Here is a 27139-nt window from a genome sequence, read left to right on the forward strand (position 1 = left end):
AGTTGTTACTCAACCATTGATAAGCAAATGTCCCTGAGATTCCAGCTAATTTTAGATGATAGCAGCCAATTTCATATGGTGTATTTTAGATTTTTAGAATTCCAAGGCAGCAATTGTCCATGGACCAAATATTGTTGGAAATGTGGCCAGCATAGCTGCCTTCCAAGCAATTGACCTGGGTTCCGTTAACGGCCAATGCATTGCTTGTGTTATCTTGGCAATATCCAGTCAGTTCAAAGTTTTTACTTAACTATTGATCAGCAAAAAACCCAGAGATAACAGCCAATTTCCTATGGTTAATTTTACATTTTAGAATTTCAAATCTAAAATTACCTAATTACCAGGCATTGGTGGTATAGTGGTTAGCATAGCTGCCTTCCAAGCAGTTGACCTGGGTTCGATTCCCGGCCAATGCATGACTTGCATTATATTGGCAAGTCCAGTCAGTTGAAAGTTTTTACTCATTTATTCCGTTAACGGCCAATGCATGGCTTGTGTTATCTTGGCAATGTCCAGTCAGTTGAAAGTTTTTACTCATTTATTGATCAGCAAAAAACCCGGACTCAACAGCCTATTTCTAATTGTTTATTTTAAATTTTAGAAATTTCAAAGAAAAAAATTATCCAAGAACCAAGCATTGGTGTATAGCGGCTAGCATAGCTGCTTTCCAACAATTAGACCCAGTTTTGATTCCCAGCCAGTGCATGGCTTGGGTTGTTTTGGCAACGTCCAGTCCGTTTAAAGTTGTTACTCAACCATTGATAAGCAAATGTCCCTGAGATTCCAGCTAATTTTAGATGATAGCAGCCAATTTCATAAGGTGTATTTTAGATTTTTAGAATTTCAAGGCAGCAATTGTCCATGGACCAAATATTGTTGGAAATGTGGCCAGCATAGCTGCCTTCCAAGCAATTGACCTGGGTTCCGTTAACGGCCAATGCATTGCTTGTGTTATCTTGGCAATATCCAGTCAGTTGAAAGTTTTTACTTAACTATTGATCAGCAAAAAACCCAGAGATAACAGCCAATTTCCTATGGTTAATTTTACATTTTAGAATTTCAAATCTAAAATAACCAAATTACCAGGCATTGGTGGTATAGTGGTTAGCATAGCTGCCTTCCAAGCAGTTGACCCGGGTTCGATTCCCGGCCAATGCATGACTTGCATTATATTGGCAAGTCCAGTCAGTTGAAAGTTTTTACTCATTTATTGATCAGCAAAAAACCCGGACTTAAAAGCCAATTTCTAATTGTTTATTTTACATTTTTGAAATTTCAAGGCAAAAAATTACCCAGGAACCAAGCATTTGTGTATAGTGGCTAGCATAGCTGACCTCCAAGAATTAGACCTAGTTTTGATTCCCAGCCACTGCATGGCTTGAGTTGTTTTGGCAACGTCCAGTCCGTTTAAATTTGTTACTCAACCATCGATAAGCAAACGACCCTGAGATTCCAGCTAATTTTACATGATGGCAGCCAATTTCCTATGGTGTATTTTAGATTTTAGAATTTTTAAGGCAGCAATTGTCCATGGACTAAATATTGGTGGAAAAGTGGCTAGCATAGATGCCTTCCAAGCAATTGACCTGGGTTCCGTTAACGGCCAATGCATGGCTTGTGTTATCTTGGCAATGTCCAGTCAGTTGAAAGTTTTTACTTAACTATTTATCAGCAAAAAACCCAAACTTAACAGCCAATTTCCTATGGTTAATTTTACATTTTAGAATTTCAAGACCAAAATAATCTTATTACCAGGCATTGGTGGTATAGTGGTTAGCATAGCTGCCTTCCAAGCAGTTGACCCGGGTTCGATTCCCGGCCAATGCATGACTTGAATTATATTGGCAAGTCCAGTCAGTTGAAAGTTTTTACTTAACTATTGATCAGCAAAAAATCCGGACTCAACAGCCTATTTCTAATTATTTATTTTAAATTTTAGAAATTTCAAAGAAAAAAATTATCCAAGAACCAAGCATTGGTGTATAGCGGCTAGCATAGCTGCTTTCCAACAATTAGACCCAGTTTTGATTCCCAGCCAGTGCATGGCTTGGGTTGTTTTGGCAAAATCCAGTCCGTTTAAAGTTGTTACTCAACCATTGATAAGCAAATGTCCCTGAGATTCCAGCTAATTTTAGATGATAGCAGCCAATTTCATATGGTGTATTTTAGATTTTTAGAATTTCAAGGCAGCAATTGTCCATGGACCAAATATTGTTGGAAATGTGGCCAGCATAGCTGCCTTCCAAGCAATTGACCTGGGTTCCGTTAACGGCCAATGCATTGCTTGTGTTATCTTGGCAATATCCAGTCAGTTGAAAGTTTTTACTTAACTATTGATCAGCAAAAAACCCAGAGATAACAGCCAATTTCCTATGGTTAATTTTACATTTTAGAATTTCAAATCTAAAATGACCTAATTACCAGGCATTGGTGGTATAGTGGTTAGCATAGCTGCCTTCCAAGCAGTTGACCTGGGTTCGATTCCCGGCCAATGCATGACTTGCATTATATTGGCAAGTCCAGTCAGTTGAAAGTTTTTACTCATTTATTGATCAGCAAAAAACCCGGACTTAAAAGCCAATTTCTAATTGTTTATTTTACATTTTACAAATTTCAAAACAAAAAATTATCCAAAAACCAAGTATCTGTGTATAGCGGCTAGCATAGCTGCCTTCCAACAATTAAACCCAGTTTTGATTCCCAGCCAGTGCATGGCTTGAGTTGTTTTGGCAACGTCCAGTCCGTTTAAATTTGTTACTCAACCATCGATAAGCAAACGACCCTGAGATTCCAGCTAATTTTAGATGATGGCAGCCAATTTCCTATGGTGTATTTTAGATTTTAGAAATTTTAAGGCAGCAATTGTCCATGGACTAAATATTGGTGGAAAAGTGGCTAGCATAGATGCCTTCCAAGCAATTGACCTCGGTTCCGTTAACGGCCAATGCATGGCTTGTGTTATCTTGGCAATGTCCAGTCAGTTGAAAGTTTTTACTTAACTATTTATCAGCAAAAAACCCAAACTTAACAGCCAATTTCCTATGGTTAATTTTACATTTTAGAATTTCAAGACCAAAATAATCTTATTACCAGGCATTGGTGGTATAGTGGTTAGCATAGCTGCCTTCCAAGCAGTTGACCTGGGTTCGATTCCCGGCCAATGCATGACTTGCATTATATTGGCAAGTCCAGTCAGTTGAAAGTTTTTACTCATTTATTGATCAGCAAAAAACCCGGACTTAAAAGCCAATTTCTAATTGTTTATTTTACATTTTACAAATTTCAAAACAAAAAATTATCCAAAAACCAAGTATCTGTGTATAGCGGCTAGCATAGCTGCCTTCCAACAATCAAACCCAGTTTTGATTCCCAGCCAGTGCATGGCTTGAGTTGTTTTGGCAAAATCCAGTCCGTTTAAAGTTGTTACTCAACCATTGATAAGCAAATGTCCCTGAGATTCCAGCTAATTTTAGATGATAGCAGCCAATTTCATATGGTGTATTTTAGATTTTTAGAATTCCAAGGCAGCAATTGTCCATGGACCAAATATTGTTGGAAATGTTTCCAGCATAGCTGCCTTCCAAGCAATTGACCTGGGTTCCGTTAACGGCCAATGCATTGCTTGTGTTATCTTGGCAATATCCAGTCAGTTCAAAGTTTTTACTTAACTATTGATCAGCAAAAAACCCAGAGATAACAGCCAATTTCCTATGGTTAATTTTACATTTTAGAATTTCAAATCTAAAATTACCAAATTACCAGGCATTGGTGGTATAGTGGTTAGCATAGCTGCCTTCCAAGCAGTTGACCCGGGTTCGATTCCCGGCCAATGCATGACTTGCATTATATTGGCAAGTCCAGTCAGTTGAAAGTTTTTACTCATTTATTGATCAGCAAAATACCCGGACTTAAAAGCCAATTTCTAATTGTTTATTTTACATTTTACAAATTTCAAAACAAAAAATTATCCAAAAACCAAGTATCTGTGTATAGCGGCTAGCATAGCTGCCTTCCAACAATTAAACCCAGTTTTGATTCCCAGCCAGTGCATGGCTTGGGTTGTTTTGGCAAAATCCAGTTTGTTTAAAGTTGTTACTCAACCATTGATAAGCAAATGTCACTGAGATTCCAGCTAATTTTAGATGATAGCAGCCAATTTCATATGGTGTATTTTAGATTTTTAGAATTTCAAGGCAGCAATTGTCCATGGACCAAATATTGTTGGAAATGTGGCCAGCATAGCTGCCTTCCAAGTAATTGACCTGGGTTCCGTTAACGGCCAATGCATTGCTTGTGTTATCTTGGCAATATCCAGTCAGTTCAAAGTTTTTACTTAACTATTGATCAGCAAAAAACCCAGAGATAACAGCCAATTTCCTATGGTTAATTTTACATTTTAGAATTTCAAATCTAAAATTACCTAATTACCAGGCATTGGTGGTATAGTGGTTAGCATAGCTGCCTTCCAAGCAGTTGACCTGGGTTCGATTCCCGGCCAATGCATGACTTGCATTATATTGGCAAGTCCAGTCAGTTGAAAGTTTTTACTCATTTATTCCGTTAACGGCCAATGCATGGCTTGTGTTATCTTGGCAATGTCCAGTCAGTTGAAAGTTTTTACTCATTTATTGATCAGCAAAAAACCCGTACTTAAAAGCCAATTTCTAATTGTTTATTTTACATTTTACAAATTTCAAAACCAAAAATTATCCAAAAACCAAGTATCTGTGTATAGCGGCTAGCATAGCTGCCTTCCAACAATTAAACCCAGTTTTGATTCCCAGCCAGTGCATGGCTTGAGTTGTTTTCGCAAAATCCAGTCCGTTTAAAGTTGTTACTCAACCATTGATAAGCAAACAACCCTGAGATTCCAGCTAATTTTAGATGATTGCAGCCAATTTCCTATGGTGTATTTTAGATTTTAGAATTTTAAGGCAGCAATTGTCCATGGACTAAATATTGGAGGAAAAGTGGCTAGCATAGCTGCCTTCCAAGCAATTGACATGGGTTCCGTTTCCAGCCAATGAATGGCTTGTGTTATCTTGGCAATATCCAGTCAGTTGAAAGTTTTTACTTAACTATTGATCAGCAAAAAACCCGGACTCAACAGCCTATTTCTAATTGTTTATTTTAAATTTTAGAAATTTCAAAGAAAAAAATTATCCAAGAACCAAGCATTGGTGTATAGCGGCTAGCATAGCTGCTTTCCAACAATTAGACCCAGTTTTGATTCCCAGCCAGTGCATGGCTTGGGTTGTTTTGGCAAAATCCAGTCCGTTTAAAGTTGTTACTCAACCATTGATAAGCAAATGTCCCTGAGATTCCAGCTAATTTTAGATGATAGCAGCCAATTTCATATGGTGTATTTTAGATTTTTAGAATTTCAAGGCAGCAATTGTCCATGGACCAAATATTGTTGGAAATGTGGCCAGCATAGCTGCCTTCCAAGCAATTGACCTGGGTTCCGTTAACGGCCAATGCATTGCTTGTGTTATCTTGGCAATATCCAGTCAGTTGAAAGTTTTTACTTAACTATTGATCAGCAAAAAACCCAGAGATAACAGCCAATTTCCTATGGTTAATTTTACATTTTAGAATTTCAAATCTAAAATGACCTAATTACCAGGCATTGGTGGTATAGTGGTTAGCATAGCTGCCTTCCAAGCAGTTGACCTGGGTTCGATTCCCGGCCAATGCATGACTTGCATTATATTGGCAAGTCCAGTCAGTTGAAAGTTTTTACTCATTTATTGATCAGCAAAAAACCCGGACTTAAAAGCCAATTTCTAATTGTTTATTTTACATTTTACAAATTTCAAAACAAAAAATTATCCAAAAACCAAGTATCTGTGTATAGCGGCTAGCATAGCTGCCTTCCAACAATTAAACCCAGTTTTGATTCCCAGCCAGTGCATGGCTTGAGTTGTTTTGGCAACGTCCAGTCCGTTTAAATTTGTTACTCAACCATCGATAAGCAAACGACCCTGAGATTCCAGCTAATTTTAGATGATGGCAGCCAATTTCCTATGGTGTATTTTAGATTTTAGAAATTTTAAGGCAGCAATTGTCCATGGACTAAATATTGGTGGAAAAGTGGCTAGCATAGATGCCTTCCAAGCAATTGACCTCGGTTCCGTTAACGGCCAATGCATGGCTTGTGTTATCTTGGCAATGTCCAGTCAGTTGAAAGTTTTTACTTAACTATTTATCAGCAAAAAACCCAAACTTAACAGCCAATTTCCTATGGTTAATTTTACATTTTAGAATTTCAAGACCAAAATAATCTTATTACCAGGCATTGGTGGTATAGTGGTTAGCATAGCTGCCTTCCAAGCAGTTGACCTGGGTTCGATTCCCGGCCAATGCATGACTTGCATTATATTGGCAAGTCCAGTCAGTTGAAAGTTTTTACTCATTTATTGATCAGCAAAAAACCCGGACTTAAAAGCCAATTTCTAATTGTTTATTTTACATTTTACAAATTTCAAAACAAAAAATTATCCAAAAACCAAGTATCTGTGTATAGCGGCTAGCATAGCTGCCTTCCAACAATCAAACCCAGTTTTGATTCCCAGCCAGTGCATGGCTTGAGTTGTTTTGGCAAAATCCAGTCCGTTTAAAGTTGTTACTCAACCATTGATAAGCAAATGTCCCTGAGATTCCAGCTAATTTTAGATGATAGCAGCCAATTTCATATGGTGTATTTTAGATTTTTAGAATTCCAAGGCAGCAATTGTCCATGGACCAAATATTGTTGGAAATGTTTCCAGCATAGCTGCCTTCCAAGCAATTGACCTGGGTTCCGTTAACGGCCAATGCATTGCTTGTGTTATCTTGGCAATATCCAGTCAGTTCAAAGTTTTTACTTAACTATTGATCAGCAAAAAACCCAGAGATAACAGCCAATTTCCTATGGTTAATTTTACATTTTAGAATTTCAAATCTAAAATTACCAAATTACCAGGCATTGGTGGTATAGTGGTTAGCATAGCTGCCTTCCAAGCAGTTGACCCGGGTTCGATTCCCGGCCAATGCATGACTTGCATTATATTGGCAAGTCCAGTCAGTTGAAAGTTTTTACTCATTTATTGATCAGCAAAATACCCGGACTTAAAAGCCAATTTCTAATTGTTTATTTTACATTTTACAAATTTCAAAACAAAAAATTATCCAAAAACCAAGTATCTGTGTATAGCGGCTAGCATAGCTGCCTTCCAACAATTAAACCCAGTTTTGATTCCCAGCCAGTGCATGGCTTGGGTTGTTTTGGCAAAATCCAGTTTGTTTAAAGTTGTTACTCAACCATTGATAAGCAAATGTCACTGAGATTCCAGCTAATTTTAGATGATAGCAGCCAATTTCATATGGTGTATTTTAGATTTTTAGAATTTCAAGGCAGCAATTGTCCATGGACCAAATATTGTTGGAAATGTGGCCAGCATAGCTGCCTTCCAAGCAATGGACCTCGGTTCCGTTAACGGCCAATGCATTGCTTGTGTTATCTTGGCAATATCCAGTCAGTTGAAAGTTTTTACTTAACTATTGATCAGCAAAAAACCCAGAGATAACAGCCAATTTCCTATGGTTAATTTTACATTTTAGAATTTCAAATCTAAAATGACCTGATTACCAGGCATTGGTGGTATAGTGGTTAGCATAGCTGCCTTCCAAGCAGTTGACCTGGGTTCGATTCCCGGCCAATGCATGACTTGCATTATATTGGCAAGTCCAGTCAGTTGAAAGTTTTTACTCATTTATTGATCAGCAAAAAACCCGGACTTAAAAGCCAATTTCTAATTGTTTATTTTACATTTTACAAATTTCAAAACAAAAAATTATCCAAAAAACCAAGTATCTGTGTATAGCGGCTAGCATAGCTGCCTTCCAACAATTAAACCCAGTTTTGATTCCCAGCCAGTGCATGGCTTGAGTTGTTTTGGCAACGTCCAGTCCGTTTAAATTTGTTACTCAACCATCGATAAGCAAACGACCCTGAGATTCCAGCTAATTTTAGATGATGGCAGCCAATTTCCTATGGTGTATTTTAGATTTTAGAATTTTTAAGGCAGCAATTGTCCATGGACTAAATATTGGTGGAAAAGTGGCTAGCATAGATGCCTTCCAAGCAATTGACCTGGGTTCCGTTTCTGGCCAATGCATGGCTTGTGTTATCTTGGCAATATCCAGTCAGTTGAAAGTATTTACTTAACTATTGATCAGCAAAAAACCCAGAGATAACAGCCAATTTCTAATTGTATATTTTCGAAATTTCAAGGCAAAATATTCTCCAAGAACCAAGCATTTGTGTATAGCGGCTAGCATAGCTGCCTTCCAACAATTAGACCCAGTTTTCATTCCCAGCCAGTGCATGGCTTGAGTTGTTTTGGCAATTTCCAGTCTGTTTAAAGTTGTTACTCAACCATTGATAAGCAAAAGTCCATATGATTCCAGCTACTTCCAGATGATAGCAGCCAATTTCCTATGGTGTATTTTAGATTTAAAAATTTCAAGGCAGCAATTGTCCATGGACTAAATATTGGTGGAAAAGTGGCTAGCATAGCTGCCTTCAAGCAATTGACCTGGGTTCCGTTTCCAGCCAATGAATGGCTTGTGTTATCTTGGCAACGTCCAGTCAATTGAAAGTTTTTACTTAACTATTGATCAGCAAAAAACCCAGAGATAGCAGCCAATTTCCTATGCTTTATTTTAGATTTTAGAAATTCAAAGCAAAAACTATCATATTACAAGGCATTGGTGGTATAGTTGTTAGCATAGCTACCTTCCAAGCAGTAAACCCGTGTTGGATTCCCGGTCAATGCATGACTTGCATTATATTGGCAACGTCCAGTCAATTGAAAGTTTTTACTCAACTATTGATCAGCAAAAACACCTGACTTAACAGCCAATTTCTAATTGTTTATTTTACATTTTTGAAATTTCAAGGCAAAAAATTACCCAGGAACCAAGCATTTGTGTATAGTGGCTAGCATAGCTGACCTCCAAGAATTAGACCTAGTTTTGATTCCCAGCCACTGCATGGCTTGAGTTGTTTTGGCAACGTCCAGTCCGTTTAAATTTGTTACTCAACCATCGATAAGCAAACGACCCTGAGATTCCAGCTAATTTTAGATGATGGCAGCCAATTTCCTATGGTGTATTTTAGATTTTAGAATTTTTAAGGCAGCAATTGTCCATGGACTAAATATTGGTGGAAAAGTGGCTAGCATAGATGCCTTCCAAGCAATTGACCTGGGTTCCGTTAACGGCCAATGCATGGCTTGTGTTATCTTGGCAATGTCCAGTCAGTTGAAAGTTTTTACTTAACTATTTATCAGCAAAAAACCCAAACTTAACAGCCAATTTCCTATGGTTAATTTTACATTTTAGAATTTCAAGACCAAAATAATCTTATTACCAGGCATTGGTGGTATAGTGGTTAGCATAGCTACCTTCCAAGCAGTTGACCCGGGTTCGATTCCCGGCCAATGCATGACTTGAATTATATTGGCAAGTCCAGTCAGTTGAAAGTTTTTACTTAACTATTGATCAGCAAAAAATCCGGACTCAACAGCCTATTTCTAATTATTTATTTTAAATTTTAGAAATTTCAAAGAAAAAAATTATCCAAGAACCAAGCATTGGTGTATAGCGGCTAGCATAGCTGCTTTCCAACAATTAGACCCAGTTTTGATTCCCAGCCAGTGCATGGCTTGGGTTGTTTTGGCAACGTCCAGTCCGTTTAAAGTTGTTACTCAACCATTGATAAGCAAATGTCCCTGAGATTCCAGCTAATTTTAGATGATAGCAGCCAATTTCATATGGTGTATTTTAGATTTTAGAATTTTTAAGGCAGCAATTGTCCATGGACTAAATATTGGTGGAAATGTGGCCAGCATAGATGCCTTCCAAGCAATTGACCTCGGTTCCGTTAACGGCCAATGCATGGCTTGTGTTATCTTGGCAATGTCCAGTCAGTTGAAAGTTTTTACTTAACTATTTATCAGCAAAAAACCCAAACTTAACAGCCAATTTCCTATGGTTAATTTTACATTTTAGAATTTCAAGACCAAAATAATCTTATTACCAGGCATTGGTGGTATAGTGGTTAGCATAGCTGCCTTCCAAGCAGTTGACCTGGGTTCTATTCCCGGCCAATGCATGACTTGCATTATATTGGCAAGTCCAGTCAGTTGAAAGTTTTTACTCATTTATTGATCAGCAAAAAACCCGGACTTAAAAGCCAATTTCTAATTGTTTATTTTACATTTTACAAATTTCAAAACAAAAAATTATCCAAAAACCAAGTATCTGTGTATAGCGGCTAGCATAGCTGCCTTCCAACAATCAAACCCAGTTTTGATTCCCAGCCAGTGCATGGCTTGGGTTGTTTTGGCAAAATCCAGTCCGTTTAAAGTTGTTACTCAACCATTGATAAGCAAATGTCCCTGAGATTCCAGCTGATTTTAGATGATAGCAGCCAATTTCATATGGTGTATTTTAGATTTTTAGAATTCCAAGGCAGCAAATGTCCATGGACCAAATATTGTTGGAAATGTGGCCAGCATAGCTGCCTTCCAAGCAATTGACCTGGGTTCCGTTAACGGCCAATGCATTGCTTGTGTTATCTTGGCAATATCCAGTCAGTTGAAAGTTTTTACTTAACTATTGATCAGCAAAAAACCCAGAGATAACAGCCAATTTCCTATGGTTAATTTTACATTTTAGAATTTCAAATCTACAATTACCAAATTACCAGGCATTGGTGGTATAGTGGTTAGCATAGCTGCCTTCCAAGCAGTTGACCCGGGTTCGATTCCCGGCCAATGCATGACTTGCATTATATTGGCAAGTCCAGTCAGTTGAAAGTTTTTACTCATTTATTGATCAGCAAAATACCCGGACTTAAAAGCCAATTTCTAATTGTTTATTTTACATTTTACAAATTTCAAAACAAAAAATTATCCAAAAACCAAGTATCTGTGTATAGCGGCTAGCATAGCTGCCTTCCAACAATTAAACCCAGTTTTGATTCCCAGCCAGTGCATGGCTTGGGTTGTTTTGGCAAAATCCAGTTTGTTTAAAGTTGTTACTCAACCATTGATAAGCAAATGTCCCTGAGATTCCAGCTAATTTTAGATGATAGCAGCCAATTTCATAAGGTGTATTTTAGATTTTAGAATTTTTAAGGCAGTAATTGTCCATGGACTAAATATTAATGGAAAAGTGGCTAGCATAGCTGCCTTCAAAGCAATTGACCTGGGTTCCGTTAACGGCCAATGCATTGCTTGTGTTATCTTGGCAATGTCCAGTCAGTTGAAAGTTTTTACTTAACTATTGATCAGCAAAAAACCCGGACTCAACAGCCTATTTCTAATTGTTTATCTTAAATTTTAGAAATTTCAAAGAAAAAAATTATCCAAGAACCAAGCATTGGTGTATAGCGGCTAGCATAGCTGCTTTCCAACAATTAGACCCAGTTTTGATTCCCAGCCAGTGCATGGCTTGGGTTGTTTTGGCAAAATCCAGTCCGTTTAAAGTTGTTACTCAACCATTGATAAGCAAATGTCCCTGAGATTCCAGCTAATTTTAGATGATAGCAGCCAATTTCATATGGTGTATTTTAGATTTTTAGAATTTCAAGGCAGCAATTGTCCATGGACCAAATATTGTTGGAAATGTGGCCAGCATAGCTGCCTTCCAAGCAATGGACCTCGGTTCCGTTAACGGCCAATGCACTGCTTGTGTTATCTTGGCAATATCCAGTCAGTTGAAAGTTTTTACTTAACTATTGATCAGCAAAAAACCCAGAGATAACAGCCAATTTCCTATGGTTAATTTTACATTTTAGAATTTCAAATCTAAAATTACCTAATTACTAGGCACTGGTGGTATAGTGGTTAGCATAGCTGCCTTCCAAGCAATTGGCCTGGGTTCGATTCCCGGCCAATGCATGACTTGCATTGTATTGGCAACGTCCAGTCAGTTGAAAGTTTTTACTCAACTATTGATCAGCAAAAAACCCGGACTTAACAGCCAATTTCTTATTGTTTATTTTACATTTTAGAAATTTCAAAACAAAAAATTATCCAAAAACCAAGTATTTGTGTATAGCGGCTAGCATAGCTGCCTTCCAACAATTAAACCCAGTTTTGACTCCCAGCCAGTGCATGGCTTGAGTTGTTTTGGCAACGTCCAGTCTGTTGAAAGTCTTTATTTAACCATTGATAAGCAAACGACTCTGAGATTCCAGCTAATTTTAGATGATAGCAGCCAATTTCTTATGGTGTATTTTAGATTTTAGAATTTCAAGGCAGTAATTGTCCATGGACTAAATATTAATGGAAAAGTGGCTAGCATAGCTGCCTTCAAAGCAATTGACCTGGGTTCCGTTAACGGCCAATGCATTGCTTGTGTTATCTTGGCAAGTCCAGTCAGTTGAAAGTTTTTACTCATTTATTGATCAGCAAAATACCCGGACTTAAAAGCCAATTTCTAATTGTTTATTTTACATTTTACAAATTTCAAAACAAAAAATTATCCAAAAACCAAGTATCTGTGTATAGCGGCTAGCATAGCTGCCTTCCAACAATTAAACCCAGTTTTGATTCCCAGCCAGTGCATGGCTTGGGTTGTTTTGGCAAAATCCAGTTTGTTTAAAGTTGTTACTCAACCATTGATAAGCAAATGTCACTGAGATTCCAGCTAATTTTAGATGATAGCAGCCAATTTCATATGGTGTATTTTAGATTTTTAGAATTTCAAGGCAGCAATTGTCCATGGACCAAATATTGTTGGAAATGTGGCCAGCATAGCTGCCTTCCAAGCAATTGACCTGGGTTCCGTTAACGGCCAATGCATTGCTTGTGTTATCTTGGCAATATCCAGTCAGTTCAAAGTTTTTTTCTTAACTATTGATCAGCAAAAAATCCGGACTCAACAGCCTATTTCTAATTATTTATTTTAAATTTTAGAAATTTCAAAGAAAAAAATTATCCAAGAACCAAGCATTGGTGTATAGCGGCTAGCATAGCTGCTTTCCAACAATTAGACCCAGTTTTGATTCCCAGCCAGTGCATGGCTTGGGTTGTTTTGGCAAAATCCAGTCCGTTTAAAGTTGTTACTCAACCATTGATAAGCAAATGTCCCTGAGATTCCAGCTAATTTTAGATGATAGCAGCCAATTTCATATGGTGTATTTTAGATTTTTAGAATTTCAAGGCAGCAATTGTCCATGGACCAAATATTGTTGGAAATGTGGCCAGCATAGCTGCCTTCCAAGCAATTGACCTGGGTTCCGTTAACGGCCAATGCATTGCTTGTGTTATCTTGGCAATATCCAGTCAGTTGAAAGTTTTTACTTAACTATTGATCAGCAAAAAACCCAGAGATAACAGCCAATTTCCTATGGTTAATTTTACATTTTAGAATTTCAAATCTAAAATGACCTAATTACCAGGCATTGGTGGTATAGTGGTTAGCATAGCTGCCTTCCAAGCAGTTGACCTGGGTTCGATTCCCGGCCAATGCATGACTTGCATTATATTGGCAAGTCCAGTCAGTTGAAAGTTTTTACTCATTTATTGATCAGCAAAAAACCCGGACTTAAAAGCCAATTTCTAATTGTTTATTTTACATTTTACAAATTTCAAAACAAAAAATTATCCAAAAACCAAGTATCTGTGTATAGCGGCTAGCATAGCTGCCTTCCAACAATTAAACCCAGTTTTGATTCCCAGCCAGTGCATGGCTTGAGTTGTTTTGGCAACGTCCAGTCCGTTTAAATTTGTTACTCAACCATCGATAAGCAAACGACCCTGAGATTCCAGCTAATTTTAGATGATGGCAGCCAATTTCCTATGGTGTATTTTAGATTTTAGAAATTTTAAGGCAGCAATTGTCCATGGACTAAATATTGGTGGAAAAGTGGCTAGCATAGATGCCTTCCAAGCAATTGACCTCGGTTCCGTTAACGGCCAATGCATGGCTTGTGTTATCTTGGCAATGTCCAGTCAGTTGAAAGTTTTTACTTAACTATTTATCAGCAAAAAACCCAAACTTAACAGCCAATTTCCTATGGTTAATTTTACATTTTAGAATTTCAAGACCAAAATAATCTTATTACCAGGCATTGGTGGTATAGTGGTTAGCATAGCTGCCTTCCAAGCAGTTGACCTGGGTTCGATTCCCGGCCAATGCATGACTTGCATTATATTGGCAAGTCCAGTCAGTTGAAAGTTTTTACTCATTTATTGATCAGCAAAAAACCCGGACTTAAAAGCCAATTTCTAATTGTTTATTTTACATTTTACAAATTTCAAAACAAAAAATTATCCAAAAACCAAGTATCTGTGTATAGCGGCTAGCATAGCTGCCTTCCAACAATCAAACCCAGTTTTGATTCCCAGCCAGTGCATGGCTTGGGTTGTTTTGGCAAAATCCAGTCCGTTTAAAGTTGTTACTCAACCATTGATAAGCAAATGTCCCTGAGATTCCAGCTAATTTTAGATGATAGCAGCCAATTTCATATGGTGTATTTTAGATTTTTAGAATTCCAAGGCAGCAATTGTCCATGGACCAAATATTGTTGGAAATGTGGCCAGCATAGCTGCCTTCCAAGCAATTGACCTGGGTTCCGTTAACGGCCAATGCATTGCTTGTGTTATCTTGGCAATATCCAGTCAGTTCAAAGTTTTTACTTAACTATTGATCAGCAAAAAACCCAGAGATAACAGCCAATTTCCTATGGTTAATTTTACATTTTAGAATTTCAAATCTAAAATTACCAAATTACCAGGCATTGGTGGTATAGTGGTTAGCATAGCTGCCTTCCAAGCAGTTGACCCGGGTTCGATTCCCGGCCAATGCATGACTTGCATTATATTGGCAAGTCCAGTCAGTTGAAAGTTTTTACTCATTTATTGATCAGCAAAAAACCCGGACTTAAAAGCCAATTTCTAATTGTTTATTTTACATTTTTGAAATTTCAAGGCAAAAAATTACCCAGGAACCAAGCATTTGTGTATAGTGGCTAGCATAGCTGACCTCCAAGAATTAGACCTAGTTTTGATTCCCAGCCACTGCATGGCTTGAGTTGTTTTGGCAACGTCCAGTCCGTTTAAATTTGTTACTCAACCATCGATAAGCAAACGACCCTGAGATTCCAGCTAATTTTAGATGATGGCAGCCAATTTCCTATGGTGTATTTTAGATTTTAGAATTTTTAAGGCAGCAATTGTCCATGGACTAAATATTGGTGGAAAAGTGGCTAGCATAGATGCCTTCCAAGCAATTGACCTGGGTTCCGTTAACGGCCAATGCATGGCTTGTGTTATCTTGGCAATGTCCAGTCAGTTGAAAGTTTTTACTTAACTATTTATCAGCAAAAAACCCAAACTTAACAGCCAATTTCCTATGGTTAATTTTACATTTTAGAATTTCAAGACCAAAATAATCTTATTACCAGGCATTGGTGGTATAGTGGTTAGCATAGCTGCCTTCCAAGCAGTTGACCCGGGTTCGATTCCCGGCCAATGCATGACTTGAATTATATTGGCAAGTCCAGTCAGTTGAAAGTTTTTACTTAACTATTGATCAGCAAAAAATCCGGACTCAACAGCCTATTTCTAATTATTTATTTTAAATTTTAGAAATTTCAAAGAAAAAAATTATCCAAGAACCAAGCATTGGTGTATAGCGGCTAGCATAGCTGCTTTCCAACAATTAGACCCAGTTTTGATTCCCAGCCAGTGCATGGCTTGGGTTGTTTTGGCAAAATCCAGTCCGTTTAAAGTTGTTACTCAACCATTGATAAGCAAATGTCCCTGAGATTCCAGCTAATTTTAGATGATAGCAGCCAATTTCATATGGTGTATTTTAGATTTTTAGAATTTCAAGGCAGCAATTGTCCATGGACCAAATATTGTTGGAAATGTGGCCAGCATAGCTGCCTTCCAAGCAATTGACCTGGGTTCCGTTAACGGCCAATGCATTGCTTGTGTTATCTTGGCAATATCCAGTCAGTTGAAAGTTTTTACTTAACTATTGATCAGCAAAAAACCCAGAGATAACAGCCAATTTCCTATGGTTAATTTTACATTTTAGAATTTCAAATCTAAAATGACCTAATTACCAGGCATTGGTGGTATAGTGGTTAGCATAGCTGCCTTCCAAGCAGTTGACCTGGGTTCGATTCCCGGCCAATGCATGACTTGCATTATATTGGCAAGTCCAGTCAGTTGAAAGTTTTTACTCATTTATTGATCAGCAAAAAACCCGGACTTAAAAGCCAATTTCTAATTGTTTATTTTACATTTTACAAATTTCAAAACAAAAAATTATCCAAAAACCAAGTATCTGTGTATAGCGGCTAGCATAGCTGCCTTCCAACAATTAAACCCAGTTTTGATTCCCAGCCAGTGCATGGCTTGAGTTGTTTTCGCAAAATCCAGTCCGTTTAAAGTTGTTACTCAACCATTGATAAGCAAACAACCCTGAGATTCCAGCTAATTTTAGATGATTGCAGCCAATTTCCTATGGTGTATTTTAGATTTTAGAATTTTAAGGCAGCAATTGTCCATGGACTAAATATTGGAGGAAAAGTGGCTAGCATAGCTGCCTTCCAAGCAATTGACATGGGTTCCGTTTCCGGCCAATGCATGGCTTGTGTTATCTTGGCAATATCCAGTCAGTTGAAAGTTTTTACTTAACTATTGATCAGCAAAAAACCCGGACTCAACAGCCTATTTCTAATTGTTTATTTTAAATTTTAGAAATTTCAAAGAAAAAAATTATCCAAGAACCAAGCATTGGTGTATAGCGGCTAGCATAGCTGCTTTCCAACAATTAGACCCAGTTTTGATTCCCAGCCAGTGCATGGCTTGGGTTGTTTTGGCAAAATCCAGTCCGTTTAAAGTTGTTACTCAACCATTGATAAGCAAATGTCCCTGAGATTCCAGCTAATTTTAGATGATAGCAGCCAATTTCATAAGGTGTGTTTTAGATTTTAGAATTTTTAAGGCAGTAATTGTCCATGGACTAAATATTAATGGAAAAGTGGCTAGCATAGCTGCCTTCAAAGCAATTGACCTGGGTTCCGTTAACGGCCAATGCATTGCTTGTGTTATCTTGGCAATGTCCAGTCAGTTGAAAGTTTTTACTTAACTATTGATCAGCAAAAAACTCAGAGATAACAGCCAATTTCCTATGGTTAATTTTACATTTTAGAATTTCAAGACAAAAATATGTAAGTACAAGGCTCTGGTGGTATAGTGGTTAGTATAGCTGCCTTCCAATTAGTTGACCCTCGTTCGATTCCCGGCCAATGCATAACTTGCATTACATTGGCAAAGTCCAGTCAGTTGAAGATGTTTACTCAACTATTGATTAGCAAAAAAACCCAGACTTAACAGCCAATTTCTAATTGTATATTTTACATTTTAGAAAATTCTAAGCAAAAAATTATCCAAGAACCAAGCATTGGTGTATAGCGGCTAGCATAGCTGCTTTCCAACAATTAGACCCAGTTTTGATTCCCAACCATTGCATTGCTTGAGTTGTTTTGGTAAAGTCCAGTCCGTTTAAAGTTGTTACTCAACCATTGATAAGCAAACGTCCCTGAGATCCCAGCTAATTTTAGATGATAGCAGCCAATTTCCTATAATTTATTCTAGATTTTAGAATTTCAAGGCAGCAATTGTCCATGGACTAAATATTGGTGGAATAGTGGCTAGCATAGTTGCCTTCCAAGCAATTGACCTGGGTTCCGTTTCCGGCCAATGCATGGCTTGTGTTATCTTGGCAATGTCCAGTCAGTTAAAAGTTTTTACTTAACTATTGATCAGTAAAAAAAACCAGAGATAACAGCCAATTTCCTATGGTATATTTTACAGTTTAGAATTTCAAAGCAAAATGTATCAAGATACCAGGCATTGGTGGTATAGTGGTTAGCATAGCTGCCTTCCAAGCAGTTGACCCGGGTTCGATTCCCGGCCAATGCATGACTTGCATTATATTGGCAACGTCCAGTCAGTTGAAAGTTTTTACTCAACTATTGATCAGCAAAAAACCTGGACTTAACAGCCTATTTCTAATTGTTTATTTTACATTTTAGAAATTTCAAAGCAAAAAATTATCCTAGAACCAAGCATTTTTGTATAGCGGCTAGCATAGCCGCCTTCCAACAATTAGACCCAGTTTTGATTCCCAGCCATTGCATGGCTTGAGTTGTTTTGGCAGCGTCCAGTCTGTTTAAAGTTGTTACTCAACCATTGATAAGCAAACAACCCTGAGATTCCAGCTAATTTTAGATGATAGCAGCCAATTTTCTATGGTGTATTTTAGATTTTAGAATTTCAAGGCAGCAATTGTCCATGGACTAAATATTGGTGGAATAGTGGTTAGCATAGCTGCCTTCCAAGCAATTGACCTGGGTTCCGTTTCAGGCCAATAAATGGCTTGTGTTTCTTGGCAATGTCCACTCAGTTGAAACTTTTTACTTAACTATTGATCAGCAAAAAACCCAGAGATAACAGCCAATTTCCTATGGTTTATTTTACATTTTAAAATTTCAAGGCAAAAATTATATAAGTACCAGGCATTGGTGGTAATGCATGGCTTAAATTATATTGGCAACGTCCAGTCGGTTGAAAGTTCTTATTTAACTATTGATCAGAAAGCAGCCAATTTCCTATGATTTCTTTTAGAACTTAGAATTTCAAGGCAAAAATTTTCCATTGGACTAAATATTGGTGGTCTAGTGTCTAGCAAAACTACCTTCCAAGCAGTCGACCTATGTTCCATTTCCGGCCAATTCATGGCTTGTGTTATCTTGGCAACGTCCAGTCAGTTGAAAGTTTTTACTCAACTATTGATCAGCAAAAAACCCAGAGATAACAGTCAATGTCTAATTGTTTATTTTACATTTTAGAATTTCAAAAGCAAAAATTATCCAAGAACCAAGTATTTGTGTATAGTGGCTAGCATGGCTGCCTTCCAAGAGGTAAACCCGGTTTTCATTCCCAGCCAGTGTATGGTTTAAAGTTGTTTTGACAACGTCCAGTCTGTTGAAAGCTGTTATTCAACCATTGATAAGCAAACGACACTGAGATTCCAGCTAATTTTTAATGGTTTGTTTATGTTTTCTGAATTTTTTGGTCAAAGTAAACCATAAACCAAGCATAGCTGACTTGATAAAAGTTGAGTGGGGTTTGACACCTGGCCCATGGTTGGTTGGAAATGTTTTGGAATTGTCCAGTCCATTGAAAAGTTGTTACCTAACCTTTGATCAGAAAACAACCAATAGGTTACAGCTAATTTTCAAGGTTTTATTTAGGTTTTTCCAATTTCAAGATACAATTTGCTCAAGGACAAGGCATTGGTGGTATAGTGGCTAGCAAAGCTGCCTTCCAAGCAGATGACCTGCCAATGCATGGCTTGTGTTATCTTGGCAACGTCCAGTCAGTTAAAAGTTGTTACTCAACTATTGATCAGCAAAAAACCCAGAGATAACAGCCAATATCTAATTGTTTATTTTAGATTCTAGAATTTCACGGCAAAAATGATCCAAGAACCAAGTATTTGTGTATAGTGGCTAGCATAGCTGCCTTCCAAGAAGTAGACCCGGTTTTGATTCACAGCCAGTGCATGATGCCTTGAGTTGTTTTGATAAGGTCCAGTCTGTCAACCACTGATATGCAAACAACACTGAGATGTCAGCTAATTTTTAATGGTTTGTTTATGTTTTCTGAATTTCCTGGTCAAAATAAACCATAAACCAAGCATTGGTGGTATAGTGCAGTGGTTCTCAACCTTTTTTCAGTGATGTACCCCCTGTGAAAATTTGTTTAATTCAAGTAGCCCCTAATCAGAGCAAAGCATTTTTGGTTGAAAAAAATAGATAAAGAAGTAAAATACAGCACTATGTCATCAGTTTCTGATTTATTAAATTGTATAAAAGCGCAAAATATTGCTCTTTTGTAGTGGTCTTTCTTGAACTATTTGAAAAAAAAGATATAAAAATAACTAAAAACTTGTTGAAAAATAAACAAGTGATTAAATTATAAATAAAGATTCCTACACATAGAAGTAATCAACTTAAAGTGCCCTCTTTGGGGATTGTAATAGAGATCCATCTGGATTCATGAACTTCATTCTCAACATTTCTTCACAAAAAAAGAAATCTTTAACATCAATATTTATGGAACATGTCCACATGTCTCAGCTGCATTACTGCTACGCTTTAACCAAGCCTCCATTGTTTTCTACATGGATAGTTGACAGTTGGTGCCGTGTGGCACCGCCAGGTAGGGTCAAACCATCATGGAATGGGGGAAACTTTGGCTTTATGGTAATGAATGGAATAGCCTACTTGATTAGATGTTAAGTTTATGAACTTACATTCATATTTTGTCGAAGTATTATTCAATAAATATATTTATAAAGGATTTTTGAATTGTTGCTATTTTTAGAATATTTAAAAAAAATCTCACGTACCCCTCAGCATACCTTCAAGTATCCCCAGGGGTACGCGTACCCCCATTTGAGAACCACTGGTATAGTGGATAGCATAGCTGACATGATAAAAGTTGAGTGGGGTTTAACACCTGGCCCATGCTTGGTTGGAACTGTTTTGGAATGATCCAGTTCATTGAAAAGTTGTTACTCAACCCTTTACCAGAAACCAACCAATAGATTACAGCTAATTTTCAAAGTTTTATTTAAATTTTTAAGATTTTAAGGCACAATATACTCAAGGAACAGGCATTTCCAAGCAGTTGACCTGGGTTTCATTTCCGGCCAATGCATGGCTTGAGTTATTTTGGCAACGTCCAGGCAGTTGAAAGATTTTACATAACTATTGATCAGCAAAAAACCCAGACTTAACAGCCAATTTATATTTGTTTATTTTACATTTTAGAAATTTCAAGGCAAAAAATCATCCTAGAACCAAGCATTTGTGTATAGTGGCTGGCATAGCTGCCTTCCAAGAAGTAGACCCGGTTTTGATTCCCAGCTAGTGCATGGCTTGAGTTGTTTTGGCAATGTCCAGTCCGTTGAAAGTTGTTATTTAATCATTGATAAGCAAACGACACTGAGATTCCAGCAAATTTTTAATGGTTTGTTTATATTTTCTAAATTTCCAGGTCAAAGTTAACCATGACCCAAGCATTGGTGGTATAGAGGATAGAATAGCTGACTTGATAAAAGTTGAGTGGGGTTTGACACCTGGCCCATGGTCCCATGGTTGGTTGGAACTGATTTGGAAAGTTGTTACTCAACCCTTGATCAGAAAAAAACCTGGTATACCGGTATTTTAGATTTTAGAATTTCACGGCAAAAGTTGTCCATGGACTAAATATTGGTGGTATAGTGGCTTGCATAGCTGCTTTCCAAGCAGTTGACCTGGGTTCCATTTCCGGCTAATGCATGACTTGTGTTATCTTGGCAACATCCAGTCAGGTGAAAGTTTTTACTCAACTATTGATCAGCAAAAACCCAGATTTAACAGCTAATTTCTAATTGTCAAGTATACATGGGTTATGCATCCTTTGAGCGCTGGACTGATATCAAATCGATCGCCAATAACAATATCAATCGGATTGGGACACAACTAGCAGTTACCATACCAACACAGATACGACAGAGAGTTGAAGTTTTTAAATGTTTAAAGGGGAACTGCACATTTTGGGGAATTTTGCCTAACATTCACTATCAGTAAGAAAGATATGACCATGGATGTTATTTTTTTCAATGCATTCTAAGTATTTAATAAATGTGATCAAAAGTCTGCTTACAGTAGAGCATATGGAAGCCGCTCAATTCCGCCTATAAAGACCTTAAAAAACATCCAAACACCTCTATTAGGGTTTTATGTACATGATGTATGGTAAGTATATATGTAATGTAGTAAAAGGCACATTTATAATACGGACAGAAGAGTGACACGGCAGTGCGGCTGGATCAAAAGAGACGTCGTAATAATGATAAATAATATTATCATGCATTAATATCTCTTAGCCTCTAATGCGTGGTCAAGAGATATTAATGCGTGGCACTCATTAAATGTCTCTGCTGCATTGGATCAGTCTCCTTTCTTTAACAGGCAAAAGCTTTCTAACCTCACTAATGCCTTGCATCGTCTATATTAGATATATAACAACGGGTGGGTGGCGGGTGGCGGGTGGCGGGCGGTTGTGGTTTTGATAAAATGTTAGTTCGGGTGGATGGCGGGTGGATGACGACTTTTGTGATGCGGTTGTGGATGAAATAATTGCCTGTCCGCGCATCTGTAGTCTCTACTAACTTGGAGGAGCCAAACCACAGTTTAATATTCCTTCTTTCTCTGTCTGGGTGTGTGTTAATTCAGGAGAGTACAACCTGACCATGCAAGGAGATGTTCATGTGTAAGTGACCAGAAAACAACCTCTGTATGTTGTAACTTAAATGTTGGCGTGAAGATAGACATGGAGTCTCTCCTCCAGGATAGAGCTATCATTTTTGCATTACGAAGTCTGAATTTATTGCCTCCTCTCGTGAGAGAGTTAACCCAGTCCACATACGAATGTCCAACTTAGGCTCCTTAATTTATTATGGGCTCGACCATTATTTACTTAAACCTGGTGGTTCACTTACTGTACAATGTCGGCTGTCATTAGGATGCGGATTGCTGGGATGTTCATATATTCCCGTTAAGATGAAGAAACAAGGTGGGGAAAATGGCTGTCAAAGTGTACCAACTTGTCCGATTACATTCTGATCCATCCACTTTCCAAGTGACATGCATGATTTTATTATCTACAATAAACATCCAGGTAGCAAGGAAGCGAGGAAACAGCAGACGATGATGTAAACATCGGCACGCACAGGAAGTGATCAGAACGCCACTATAAATAGTTTGTCTGCGTCAGCGCTTATCATAACAATATCACTTGGTTAATATTTAAGTCATTAAGCGTAAATGGAGTATTGTTGGCTCTTTTTTAATGGCTATTGGATTCTTTTGGGGCGGAATAGAGGACCTCCTCTTGGCTCCACTGTAAGTAGACTTTTATTAATGTTTATTTCATATATAGAATGCATTAAAAAATATATATCCGTCGTCATTTATTTCATAATGATTGTGAATAATAGCAACATTCTAAAAGAAGTGGGGGTTTTTTCAATTGTTTAATTGCATGTCTTTACATTTATCAGATGTTCATACAAAAAAACAATATAACATACAAATATATATGAGAAAATATCAGTAAATCAACTTAAATTAGTGGAGCAACAAAAATATAAAACAATTTGAAGGCATCCAATGAACATAAAAAAAATGAATTCAGACAGGAGATGGATATTAAGCAAAATATCATCCAGATATTAGCACACTGTGAGTAATAAAAGAGACGTTTAAAATCCACGTTTATACGGGTTGTCACAAAAGGGTTGGCGTCAAAGATTGTGGCAAGATTTTTATTTACAGCTCCACTCATAGCCTGTCATCACTTTGTCTTATACCTATGGGTCAGTGCTCCGTGTGGGAGATTACACACACAATGAGCCTGCATATTTGTGTGCAAGTCTGTGTGTGTGTGAATGTGTATGTGTATGCGTGTGTGTGTGTGTGTGTGTGTGTGTGTGTGTGTGTGTGTGTGTGTGTGTGTGTGTGTGTGTGCAAGCGTGTGTGTGTGTGTGTGTGTGTGTGTGTGTCTTCTCCTCTAATGATGAGTCTGTCATTGTTGAGTGGTGCGCCAAGGTGGCAGACTAGACCAAAGCCCCAAGTCCTCATTCTCTGTGCATCTATTTGTGTGTGTATTCATGCGGGTGTGTGACTTCATGCCCCAGACTGGTGTGTGTGTGTGCGTGTGTGTGTGTGTGTGTGTGTGTGTGTGTGTGTGTGTGTGTGTGCGTGCGTGTCTGGGTGTCAGTATTAATGAACCCAGATTTCATTTCCGATGAGCGATTATTTGACTGTTCATTTGGCTAAGATTTATGACGAGGCCCTATATCTGTAGCCTGCAGCGCTCCTCTAGTCTTTAATAATGGGAAATGAAGTCATTAATCACCCGTAGCAGAAAGCACAGGAGACATATCTGCAACACTGGAATATCATTTTCTATGCAAAAGCTTATCCAGTACATGGAGGCAGGAGCATATACCGGTGTCAATGATTAGCATTTCGCTTGAAAAAAAAAAAAAAAAGATTACTGTCTCAAATGCAGTTAGGAACATAATTTTTTTTAAAGTAATTGACAATTGTTACTTATCAAAAAAGTAATTACATTACTAACAGAATTACTCTTTAATAAATGTAATTATTAATTAATTATTAACGAGGGGAAGTAATTTTTTCATTAAAAAAATAATAAAATCAAATATCTGGCATATAGAGATGAGATGTTTCATGAGACCAGAGTGTCTATGTGCCTATGTGATGTCAGTGCCCAGACGGAGCAGCATTATCTGAGTTCTGTTGAATCTTTTCAGTGGATTGTTTCAGCGCTAGACAATGAAGAGATCGAATGTGCTTCAATGGCTGTACTCCATTTGTGCAAAAACAGGGTAAATGAAGTGTATTAATTAACTCATATTATGTTCAACATATGGTGAATGTTTATATTCAACTTGGAGAAAGCGAACCACCAGGTTTAAGTAAATCGTTGTTGAGCCCATAATAAATTAAGGAGCCTTAATTGGTTAACTCTCTCATGAGAAGAGGCAATACATTCAGACTTCGGAATGCAAAAGTGATAGCTCTGTCCTGGAGGAGAGACTCCATGTTTATCTTAAACGTCAACCTACAAGCTGTTGTCTTCCCAGTCACTTACATCTCCTTACATGGTCATGTTGTACTCTCCTGAATTAACACACACCCAGACAGAGAAAGAAGGAATATAAGACTGCGGTGCGGCTCCTCCGAATTAGGAGTGCCTCATTTTTGACTTAACCTCCTCCAGATACTGCAGACCTGTATAATGACGCTCGCTTGTAATAAAGCAACTTTTTGTTTAGCAAAGCGTCTCGGACGTCTCTTTTGATCCAGCCGCACTGCCGTGTCGCCCTTCTGTCCGGACGAGGATGACAAGACCAGAAATACACATCACAAACTTTTTCCCTTCAATCATTGATTTGTGAATCATTCCCTCGAAATAGTAGTGTGTGTTTGTGTGTGTACTTATATTTGGGTTGTTTGCTGTGTGATGTTGATTCTTTCTATTTGATATCAATTATTTTTTATTGTTGTGCTGGTTGTTGTTGCTTTCATCTGTAAGAATATATATTTACTGTATTGAACTCGCTATGCGGGCAGCACGGTGGGACAGGGGTTAGTGCATGTGCCTCACAATACGAAGGTCCTGAGTTCAATCCCGGGCTCTGGATATTTCTGTGTGGAGTTTGCATGTTCTCCCCGTGACTGCGTGGGTTCCTTCCGGGTACTCCGGCTTCCTCCCACCTCCAAAAACATGCACCTGGGGATAGGTTGATTGGCAACACTAAATTGGCCCTAGTGTGTGAATGTGAGTGTTGTCTATCTGTGTTGGCCCTGTGATGAGGTTGCGACTTGTCCAGCGTGTACTCCGCCTTCCGCCCGAATGCAGCTGACTAAGGCTCCAGCACCCCCCGCAACCCCAAAAGGGACAAGCGGTAGAAAATGGATGGATGGATGGAACTTGCTATGCTTCTTTTACCATGAATTGATTAACGTGGATCCCGACTTAAGCAAGTTGAAAAACGTATTCGGGTGTTACCATTTAGTGGTCAATTGTACGGAATATGTACTGTATTGTGCATTATGCTAATAAAAGTTTCAATCAATCAATCAATCAAATTCTGACGCTGTCTTGTTGACTTACAACCACATCAATTGTAGCAGGTGGAGGTGGAGAACTGTGCTGAAGATGGCAGCAGAGTTTCCCTCCAGGAGAGACCAGCTCATCTTATATTGATGTTACATCAAACGTCTCGCTAACTGTGTTGTAATCAGTGTTGGGACTAAGTAACGTGTTACTGTAACTAGTAATCTAACGCGTCATTTTTTATATTCAGTAACTCAGTTACCGTTACTACATGATGCGTTACTGCGTTATGTTACGTTATTTTTTACGTGGTATCGGTTAGAAACAGAAAATCTGTGTGTGTTTTATCATCTTAAAACTCATTTGTATACTTTAGCCTTTAAATAGACCCCTCTTTAGACTAGTTGATCTGCCGTTTCTTTTCTTTTCTCCTCTGCCCCCCTCTCTCTTGTGGAGGAGGGGGGGACACACAGGTTCGGTGGCCATGGATGAAGTGCGGCTGTCCAGAGTTGGGACCCAGGGTGGACCGCTCGCCTGTGCATCGGTTGGGGACATCTCTGCGCTGCCGACCCGTCTCCGCTCGGGATGGTTTCCTGCTGGCCCCACTATGGACTGGACTCTCACTATTATGTTAGATCCACTATGGACTGGACTTTCACAATACTATGTCAGACCTACTCGACATCCATTGCTTTCGGTCTCCCCTAGAGGAGGGGGGGGGGGGTTACCCACATATGCGGTCCTCTCCAAGGTTTCTCATAGTCATTCACATCGAAGTCCCACTGGGGTGAGTTTTCCTTGCCCTTATGTGGGCTTTGTACCGAGGATGTTGTTGTGGCTTGTGCAGCCCTTTGAGACACTTGTGATTTAGGGCTATATAAATAAACATTGATTGATTGATTGATTGATTGATTGATTGATTGACAAGCCGGAGAAGAGAGACGCGCGCTCTGTGTGTGTCTGGGTGTGGGGAGGGAGGGTAGGTGGGGCGTGTCTGATCATGGCGTAGCTGCACTCGAGTTTGTTAACATGGAGATATTCCCCCTACTTTTCTTTTGTCGAGCACAAAGAAAAGAACATTTTAGTTAAATGTAAGTTGTGTCTTGGATCAAAGATCCCATCTACTGCCCAAAACAGCAATTAAAATCTGCTGAAACAGCTACAAAAGCAACATGCTTTGACGAAGCTAGTAAAGAGAGACACAGACTCCGATGCCACTTAATCTCCACCACCACCACTTAAGGATTAACTCTGTCTCTGCTCATCATTCAGCACTGAAGGTACACACACTCTGTCAATTCTCTTATATACTCTTTCGTTCTAGACTTCTAGAGTGTTTGATTATCACATCACTCTAGACG

The 27139-nt window shown here is 38.3% G+C and overlaps 18 non-coding genes across 18 annotated transcripts; all 18 read left to right on the forward strand.

The window, feature by feature from the left end:
- The first annotated feature begins 344 nt into the window (after positions 1-344).
- On the forward strand, positions 345-416 carry trnag-ucc (transfer RNA glycine (anticodon UCC)). Its single transcript has one exon. It is a non-coding gene; the product is annotated as a tRNA-Gly (tRNA).
- Positions 417-1086: 670 nt separating this feature from the next.
- trnag-ucc (transfer RNA glycine (anticodon UCC)) lies at positions 1087-1158 on the forward strand. The gene has a single exon. It is a non-coding gene; the product is annotated as a tRNA-Gly (tRNA).
- Positions 1159-1755: 597 nt separating this feature from the next.
- Positions 1756-1827, forward strand: trnag-ucc (transfer RNA glycine (anticodon UCC)). The gene has a single exon. It is a non-coding gene; the product is annotated as a tRNA-Gly (tRNA).
- Positions 1828-2424: 597 nt separating this feature from the next.
- Positions 2425-2496, forward strand: trnag-ucc (transfer RNA glycine (anticodon UCC)). Its single transcript has one exon. It is a non-coding gene; the product is annotated as a tRNA-Gly (tRNA).
- A 597-nt stretch (positions 2497-3093) lies between these two features.
- On the forward strand, positions 3094-3165 carry trnag-ucc (transfer RNA glycine (anticodon UCC)). The gene has a single exon. It is a non-coding gene; the product is annotated as a tRNA-Gly (tRNA).
- A 597-nt stretch (positions 3166-3762) lies between these two features.
- On the forward strand, positions 3763-3834 carry trnag-ucc (transfer RNA glycine (anticodon UCC)). The gene has a single exon. It is a non-coding gene; the product is annotated as a tRNA-Gly (tRNA).
- Positions 3835-4431: 597 nt separating this feature from the next.
- Positions 4432-4503, forward strand: trnag-ucc (transfer RNA glycine (anticodon UCC)). Its single transcript has one exon. It is a non-coding gene; the product is annotated as a tRNA-Gly (tRNA).
- A 1123-nt stretch (positions 4504-5626) lies between these two features.
- trnag-ucc (transfer RNA glycine (anticodon UCC)) lies at positions 5627-5698 on the forward strand. The gene has a single exon. It is a non-coding gene; the product is annotated as a tRNA-Gly (tRNA).
- Positions 5699-6295: 597 nt separating this feature from the next.
- On the forward strand, positions 6296-6367 carry trnag-ucc (transfer RNA glycine (anticodon UCC)). The gene has a single exon. It is a non-coding gene; the product is annotated as a tRNA-Gly (tRNA).
- A 597-nt stretch (positions 6368-6964) lies between these two features.
- Positions 6965-7036, forward strand: trnag-ucc (transfer RNA glycine (anticodon UCC)). Its single transcript has one exon. It is a non-coding gene; the product is annotated as a tRNA-Gly (tRNA).
- A 597-nt stretch (positions 7037-7633) lies between these two features.
- trnag-ucc (transfer RNA glycine (anticodon UCC)) lies at positions 7634-7705 on the forward strand. Its single transcript has one exon. It is a non-coding gene; the product is annotated as a tRNA-Gly (tRNA).
- A 3051-nt stretch (positions 7706-10756) lies between these two features.
- Positions 10757-10828, forward strand: trnag-ucc (transfer RNA glycine (anticodon UCC)). The gene has a single exon. It is a non-coding gene; the product is annotated as a tRNA-Gly (tRNA).
- Positions 10829-13456: 2628 nt separating this feature from the next.
- trnag-ucc (transfer RNA glycine (anticodon UCC)) lies at positions 13457-13528 on the forward strand. The gene has a single exon. It is a non-coding gene; the product is annotated as a tRNA-Gly (tRNA).
- A 597-nt stretch (positions 13529-14125) lies between these two features.
- trnag-ucc (transfer RNA glycine (anticodon UCC)) lies at positions 14126-14197 on the forward strand. Its single transcript has one exon. It is a non-coding gene; the product is annotated as a tRNA-Gly (tRNA).
- Positions 14198-14794: 597 nt separating this feature from the next.
- On the forward strand, positions 14795-14866 carry trnag-ucc (transfer RNA glycine (anticodon UCC)). Its single transcript has one exon. It is a non-coding gene; the product is annotated as a tRNA-Gly (tRNA).
- A 597-nt stretch (positions 14867-15463) lies between these two features.
- Positions 15464-15535, forward strand: trnag-ucc (transfer RNA glycine (anticodon UCC)). Its single transcript has one exon. It is a non-coding gene; the product is annotated as a tRNA-Gly (tRNA).
- A 597-nt stretch (positions 15536-16132) lies between these two features.
- Positions 16133-16204, forward strand: trnag-ucc (transfer RNA glycine (anticodon UCC)). Its single transcript has one exon. It is a non-coding gene; the product is annotated as a tRNA-Gly (tRNA).
- Positions 16205-17924: 1720 nt separating this feature from the next.
- On the forward strand, positions 17925-17996 carry trnag-ucc (transfer RNA glycine (anticodon UCC)). Its single transcript has one exon. It is a non-coding gene; the product is annotated as a tRNA-Gly (tRNA).
- Positions 17997-27139: the final 9143 nt, after the last annotated feature.

Source organism: Entelurus aequoreus, linkage group LG04 (assembly GCF_033978785.1).
Source record: "Entelurus aequoreus isolate RoL-2023_Sb linkage group LG04, RoL_Eaeq_v1.1, whole genome shotgun sequence".
NCBI lineage: Eukaryota > Metazoa > Chordata > Actinopteri > Syngnathiformes > Syngnathidae > Entelurus > Entelurus aequoreus.